The following is an 8,322-nucleotide window of genomic DNA, read 5'->3' on the forward strand; positions in this document are numbered from 1 at the left end:
AGTGCCGTGGTTAGTGACTTCACCCAAAGCCAAAGACTTACTGCATATTTAACAGTAAATTGAGGGCAGGTTTTAAATTATTCAAAGTGCATCTGTGGGATGGCCTTTTGGAGAAAAAAGTGTTTTTGTCACATCTGTCTCTCATCCTTTAGGTCTGACATTTTTAGGAAGCGAAGGAACTACTTTTGAAACGGAGGCCAGGAAAACTATTTCTGTCTCTTCTCTTTAACGTGCCCAGTTGCCATTATTCAGTTAGTGTTTCTTATCCTGGTCCTAGGGACCCAAAGGGGTTTTTGTTTTCACATTTTAGTAAATTAGCAGACAATCTTATCCAGAGCTACTTGCAGTAGTGAGTGCATACTTTTTTCGTACTGGTCCCCTGTGGGAATCAAACCCACAACCCTGGTGTTGCAAGCTCTACCAAAAAAGGGCTTACCCTTTTTTTGTGTGTGCCCTAGCTAGCATCGAACCTTTTGATTGGTGGAATCAGGTTTGTGTGTTTGGTTTGCTAAAAACTCTATAAAATGTTACCCCTTTGGGTCCCAGGATGGAGAAACACTGCAGTAGCGGAGCACTTCTGCTTTCTGTCTGACCATCCCAGAGTCAGTAACTGTGTTTTATCCCGTCAACCCTGAACCATCCTATGTTATCCCCTGTCATCCCTGAACCATCCAACGTTATCCCCTGTCATCCCTGAACCATCCGACGTTATCCCCTGTCATCCCTGAACCATCCGACGTTATCCCCTGTCATCCCTGAACCATCCGACGTTATCCCCTGTCATCCCTGAACCATCCGACGTTATCCCCTGTCATCCCTGAACCATCCGAAGTTATCCCCTGTCATCCCTGAACCATCCGACGTTATCCCCTGTCATCCCTGAACCATCCGAAGTTATCCCCTGTCATCCCTGAACCATCCGACGTTATTCCCTGTCATCCCTGAACCATCCGACGTTATCCCCTGTCATCCCTGAACCATCTGACGTTATCCCCTGTCATCCCTGAACCATCCGACGTTATCCCCTGTCATCCCTGAACCATCCGACGTTATCCCTGAACCATCCGACGTTATCCCGTTGTGGAATAAGTACCCAATTGTCATACTTGAGTAAAAGTAAAGATACCTTAATAGAAAATGACTGAAGTGAAAGTCACCCAGTAAAATACTACTTGAGTAAAAGTAAAAGTATTTGGTTTTAAATGTACTTGCCTATTAAAAGTAAAAATATACATCATTAAAAAGTCTTTATATTATGCAAACCTGACGGCACCATTTTTATTTACGGATAGCCAGAGTCATACTCCAACACTCAGACATCAGTTACAAACGAAGCGTGTGTTTAGTGAGTCCGCCAGATCAGAGGCAGTAGGGATGACCAGGGATGTTCTCTTGATAAGTGCATGAATGGATGAATTTTCCAGTCCTGCTAAGCATTCAAAATTTAACTAGTACTTTTGGGTGTCAGGGAAAATGTATGGCGTAAAAAGTACATTATTTTCTTTAGGAATGTGGTGAAGTAAAAAGTTGTCAAATGTAAATAGTAAAGTACAGATACCTCCCCAAAAAAACACTTAAGTAGTACTTTTAAAGTATTTTTACTTATGTACTTTACACCGCTGGTTATCCTCTGTCCTCCCTGTACCATCCTGTGTGTCCAGATGACCGAAATATACAGTGCCATGAAAAATGATTTGCCCCCTTTTCTAATTTTCTCTACTTTTGCATATTTTTGATACTGAATGTTATCAGGTCCTCAACCAAAACCCAAAATTAGGTAAAGGGAACCTGAGGGAAAACAATTATGTACTTATTTATTTAATTCAAAATGTTATGCAACACCCAATGCCCCTTTGTGAGGTAATTTCCCCCTTACACTCAATAACTGGTTGTGCCACCTTTAGCTGCAATGACTCCAACCAAATGCTTCCTGTAGTTGTTGATCAGTCTCTCACGTCGCTGTGGAGGAATTTTGGCCCACTCTTCCTTCCATAACTGCTTTAACTCAGCAACATTTGTGGGTTTTCCAGCATGAACTACTGCTCGTTTCAAGTCCTGCCACAATATCTCAATTGGGATTAGGTCTGAACTTTGACTAGGCCATTCCAAAACTTCAAATGTTTTGCTTTTGAGCCATTTTTCATGTAGACTTGATTGTGTGTTTTGGATCATTTGTCTTGCTGCATGACCCAGCTGCGCTTCAGCTCACAGACGGATGGCCTGACATTCTCCTGTAGAATTCTCTGATACAGAGCAGAATTCATGGTTCCTTCTATTAAGGCAAGTCGTCCAGGTCCTGAGGCAGCAAAGCATCCCCAAACCATCACACCACCACCACCACCATGATTGACCTTTTGGTATGATGTTCTTACTGTGGAATGCAGAGTTTGGTTTTCACCAGGAATAATGGGACCCATGCCGTCCAAAAGGTTATACTTTTGAATCATCTGTCCGTAGAACATTCATCCAAGTGTCTTGATGATCATCCAGGTGCTTTTTGGCAAACTTGAGTCAACGTTTTAGACAACATGGGTCCCATTTTTAATTTTGGGGGATTATTTGTAACCTCGGGTTCCCTTTATCTAATATTAGCTTTTGGTTGAAGATGTGATAACATTCAGTTTCAAAAATATGCAAAAATAGTAAAAATCAGGAAGGGGGCAAATAACTTTTTCACGGCACTCTATATTACACAGTGTGGGGAAAAAAGTATTTAGTCAGCCACCAATTGTGCAAGTTCTCCCACTTAAAAAGATGAGAGAGGCCTGTAATTTTCATCATAGGTACACGTCAACTATGACAGACAAATTGAGAAAAACAAATCCAGAAAATCACATTGTAGGATTTTTAATCAATTTATTTGCAAATTATGGTGCAAAATAAGTATTTGGTCACCTACAAACAAGCAAGATTTCTGGCTCTCAAATACCTGTAACTTCTTCTTTAGGAGGCTCCTCTGTCCTCCACTCGTTACCTGTATTAATGGCACCTGTTTGAACTTGTTATCAGTATAAAAGACACCTGTCCACAACCTCAAACAGTCACACTCCAAACTCTACTATGGCCAAGACCAAAGAGCTGTCAAAGGACACCAGAAACAACATTGTAGACCTGCACCAGGCTGGGAAGACTGAATCTGCAATAGGTAAGCAGCTTGGTTTGAAGAAATCAACTGTGGGAGCAATTATTAGGAAATGGAAGACATACAAGACCACTGATAATCTCCCTCGATCTGGGGCTCCACGCAAGATCTCACCCCGTGGGGTCAAAATGATCACAAGAACGGTGAGCAAAAATCCCAGAACCACACGGGGGGACCTAGTGAATGACCTGCAGAGAGCTGGGACCAAAGTAACAAAGCCTACAATCAGTAACACACTACGCTGCCAGGGACTCAAATCCTGCAGTGCCAGACGTGTCCCCCTGCTTAAGCCAGTACATGTCCAGGCCCGTCTGAAGTTTGCTAGAGTACATTTGGATGATCCAGAATCCAGGATTGGGAGAATGTCATTTGGTCAGATGAAACCAAAATAGAACTTTTTGGTAAAAACTCAACTCGTCGTGTTTGGAGGACAAAGAATGCGGAGTTGCATCCAAAGAACACCATACCTACTGTGAAGCATGGGGGTGGAAACATCATGCTTTGGGGCTGTTTTTCTGCAAAGGGACCAGGACGACTGATCCGTGTAAAGGAAAGAATGAATGGGGCCATGTATCGTGAGATTTTGAGTGAAAACCTCCTTCCATCAGCAAGGGCATTGAAGATGAAACGTGGCTGGGTCTTTCAGCATGACAATGATCCCAAACACACCGCCCAGGCAACGAAGGAGTGGCTTCGTAAGAAGCATTTCAAGGTACTGGAGTGGCCTATCCAGTCTCCAGATCTCAACCCCATAGAAAATCTTTGGAGGGAGTTGAAAGTCCGTGTTGCCCAGTGACAGCCCCAAAACATCTCTGCTCTAGAGGAGATCTGCATGGAGGAATGGGCCAAAATACCAGCAACAGTGTGAAAACCTTGTGAAGACTTACAGAAAACGTTTGACCTGTGTCATTGCCAACAAAGGGTATATAACAAAGTATTGAGAAACTTTTCTTATTGACCAAATACTTTTTTTCCACCATAATTTGCAAATAAATTCATTAACAATCCTACAATGTGATTTTCTGGAGAAAAGTTCTCAATTTGTAGTTGACGTGTACCTATGATGAAAATTACAGGCCTCTCTCATCTTTTTAAGTGGGAGAACTTGCACAAATGGTGGCTGACGAAATACTTTTTTTCCCCACTGTAGCACCACTCTCCACAGCCATTTCCCCCGGTGATTTACAACCAACCAATCAATTGCAATTTTGTGTGGCATTGACCGCGTCTCGTTGAAGGGTCAGGACAACAATGGGCCCAGCATGTGTAGACGTTCAATATATGATGTGACCTCCATTCCCTAACTCGGCCTCACACAGCTCCCTACACCTCCTGGGAGAACAAAGGCGAAATCAGCCCTTTAGCCAATCTATGAAACCTGATTAGCCTTGTGTGGTTTCTCCCTCTCTATCCCTCCCGGTCTTTCCATCCTTGTGGGATTTTGTCAGACATTTTTTTGGAGCAATGCTTATGGTCCCCTTTCAAACAGCGACATATTTTACCACATTTTTGTCGGCATTCGCCTTTTTTATATAACCAACTTTTTACCCTGTTGTTGCAACTGTTGACGTGACAGCAAGCTCTACATTTCTCAGACAAATGCACTGCTTTAATTTATTCAGGTTCACAACAGTAAGTTAGCAGCCATATTGTAAATAATTAGAAAATAATGACCTTTGTAATGTGTTACTTTTCCTGTTTATGGTGAATAAAACGATGGCTGTAGTTAAACTCAAAACATTGTCAGACATGTTCTGGTTATTAGCTGTTTAGCTGACTAGCCAGCTCATATAGTCTAATTACCAGAACAAAGCTTATATATATATATATATATATATATATTTTTTTTTTTTGTCTATTTTATTCAGGGCTTGTAAAATTATACCTAGGCTAAATATAATCTTTCAACCATAAGACCCATTGATATTTTAATTACTTTATCAAAATCATTTATCCTGCTTTTTTTTTTTCTATAATCACTGATCTGGCTTTCAGGTCCGTCTATGAAAATGAACCATGAACCATGCTCATTGACTTATAATGACGTTCTTCTGGTACCAGGCATTATAGAACATTAACACAGGTCTCATAAACAATCTCCCAAGCCCCACTGCTAGTGAGTAGCCAGCTAATATTTATATTTTAAGTCTAGCCAACGTGGATCTATTTGCTAGCTAACAAGGTAGAACACTCGACTTGTTATGAACACACCCTTCTGTCCGTCTCCCAACTGTTTGAACAGCGTGTTAGCCTACAGCATGCTAGCCTACAGCATGTTAGCCTGTCCACTTTGTTCAGATGTTGAAATCAAGTGGCCTACCTTATTTCTCAGAATGAGAACGAGTTGCTAATTCCTTACAGAAAGGTTTTCATGCTCATTGCAGATTTATAAAACACAGACTAGACGGCTGTAAAATGCTGCTACATGGTAGAAACGTAGCATTTATTTTCCGCAGCCATGCTCATTGATGCTCCCATCTTAGTAGGGTCTGCTCTGTTCAACATTTTGGAAGTTGAGACACACAAAGGTATCGTTACAAAGATTAAAGTTCTCCTTTTACTACAGGAAAATAATGTCTCAATGTGTTTCGGTGTCCATATGACCGATTTTCTGTTGGACCGAACCTCGAGTTGAAACTGCTTATTGTCAGAGAGGAAGAAGTGATCTTTCGTCTCTTTTTTTGTAGTTGTGAGTGGCAGTGGGAGGGGCTTGGTGTCTCTGTGCGAGTGGGAACACAGCACAGAGTGATTTTGAAGGGGACGACACCAAAAGGACAAACACTCAATGACAAACACACAATTAATAAATAACCTTGTTTCTTACAGGCATTTGGAACATTGCGCTAAAATACATTTACATTTACATTTTAGTCATTTAGCAGACGCTCTTATCCAGAACGACTTACAGTTAGTGAGTGCATACATTATATTTTTTTATTTTTTCATACTGCCCCCCCCCCCTCCCGTGGGAATCGAACCCACTACCCTGGCGTTGCAAACGCCATGCTCTACCAACATCCCCTGCCGACCATTCCCTCCCCTACCCTGGACAACGCTGGGCCAATTGTGCGCCGCCCCATTTTAATGAATCAAATTCATTTGATATATCACCCATCCCTAGTATAAAGTTGTTTTGAGTTGCCTGGCTTGCTAGATTGACATACCCTAAATACAGTTTTTAATGGATGGGGGTCGTTCAACCTCCAAAGGACAAGAAAGAGGATTTCAACACCCAACATTTCAGATTGTTCTGAAATAATTTCTGTAGTTAGTTACAAAAAGATACAATTAGCATTCCTGAAACATTATTTGGTTTAAATATTAGGGGTGTAACGGTTCACCAAACCCACAGTTCGGTACATATTACGGGTTTGGGGTCACGGTTCAGTTTCAGTACAGCGGGAAAATTTAATGCCGTTACAATGTTCAGCATTCACAATGTTCCTGGTATTGTCATGTTGGGCCTCAAGTTTCCACTCAGATGCTGCGTTTGTAACCATGTGGGAGGTGGTCATTGACCAGTTTTGAAGTCGTAAATACCAGTTGGATGCGTTCATGTGATTTGAACTCGTGGCTAATGGCCAACGATGCTTGTGAACAAATTAGAGTTAAAAACTCCACAATAATAGATTGCTTTTTATAAATAATGTTTTGTTGCATTTAACTGCCGAAAATGCTGTTATAGAGGCCATTTCCTTGGTAAGTGTAAATAAGGTATTTCTGTTTTATTTGTAACAAATTTGCACACATTTCTAAAAGCCTGTTTTCGCTTTGTCATTATGGGGTATTGTGTGTAGATTAATGAGGAACAAAAACAATTTCATCAATTTTAGAGTAAGGCTGTAACGCAACAAAATGTGGAAAGTGTCAAGGGGTCTGAATACTTTCCGAATGCCCTGTACATATACATAAAAGTATATGGACACGCCTTCAAATGAGTGGAATCGGCTATTTCAGCCACACCCGTCGCTGACAGGTGTATAAAATCAAGCACACCGCCATGCATTCTCCATAGACAAACATTGGCAGTAGAATGGCCTGTACTGAAGAGCTCAGTGACTTTCAACGCGGCACCGTCATAGGATGCCACCTTTCCAACAAGTCAGTTCGTGAAATTTCTGCCCTGCTAGAGCTGCCAGTCAACTGGAAGTGCTGTTATTGTGAAGTGGAAACATCTATGCGCAACAGCGGCTCAGTCGCCAAGTGGTAGGCCACACAAGCTCGCAGAACGGGACCGCCGAGTGCTGAAGCGCGTAGTGCGTAAAAATCCTTGGTCCTCATTTGCAATACTCACTACCTAGTTCCAAACTGCCTCTGGATGCAACATCAGCACAATAACTGTTCGTCAGAAACTTCAAGAAATGGGTTTCCATGGCCGAGCAGCTGCATACAAGCCTAAGATCACCATGCGCAATGCCAAGCGTCGGCTGGAGTGTTGTAAAGCTCACAGCCATTGGACTCTAGAGCTGTGGAAACGTGTTCTCTGGAGTGATGAATCACACTCACCATCTGGCAGTCCGACGGACTAATCTGGGTTTGGCGGATGCCAGGAGAACGCTACCTGCCCGAATGCATAGTGCCAACTCTAAAAGTTTGGTTGAGGAATAATGGTCTGGCTGAATGGAACCAAGTCCCCCGCAGCAATGTTCCAACATCTAGTGGAAAGCCTTCCCAGAAGAGTGGAGGCTGTTACAGCAGCAAAGGGGGGACCAACTCCATATTAACGCCCATGAATTTTGGAATGAGATGTTCGACGAGCAGGTGTCCACATACTTTTGTTCACGTAGTGTAGCTAGACGTTAATGCCGTAGAAAATCACGTACAATATGTGCTTTAGCGCTCACCCTGGCCTGATATTGGCTAAACTATATATTACTATCTGTTACTGTCTCTTACTGTCTCTTAATTATATCTCCTTAGTATGGCAAGTGGAGCGTAGGACACGGCCCTGTGTTTTTCGTGTTGCTTGCTTGCAGCACAAACTCTCCCCATTTGAGCAGTAGACTATCACGCTGACATCCAGATGGTTACTACCTCTATCACAAGTTATTTATTGTGTAGGCTGCAATCCTACTCTAAATATAAATCTAATTTGATGGAACAAAATGACCAAGTTTGCACCAGTGCACTGGTCATTCGCACCGGCTTGTCGTGACGTTAGTTAACTGGCATGTCACGGT

This window comes from Coregonus lavaretus (genome assembly GCF_964263955.1).
Source record: "Coregonus lavaretus genome assembly, contig: HAP1_SCAFFOLD_669, whole genome shotgun sequence".
In the NCBI taxonomy this organism is placed as follows: domain Eukaryota; kingdom Metazoa; phylum Chordata; class Actinopteri; order Salmoniformes; family Salmonidae; genus Coregonus; species Coregonus lavaretus.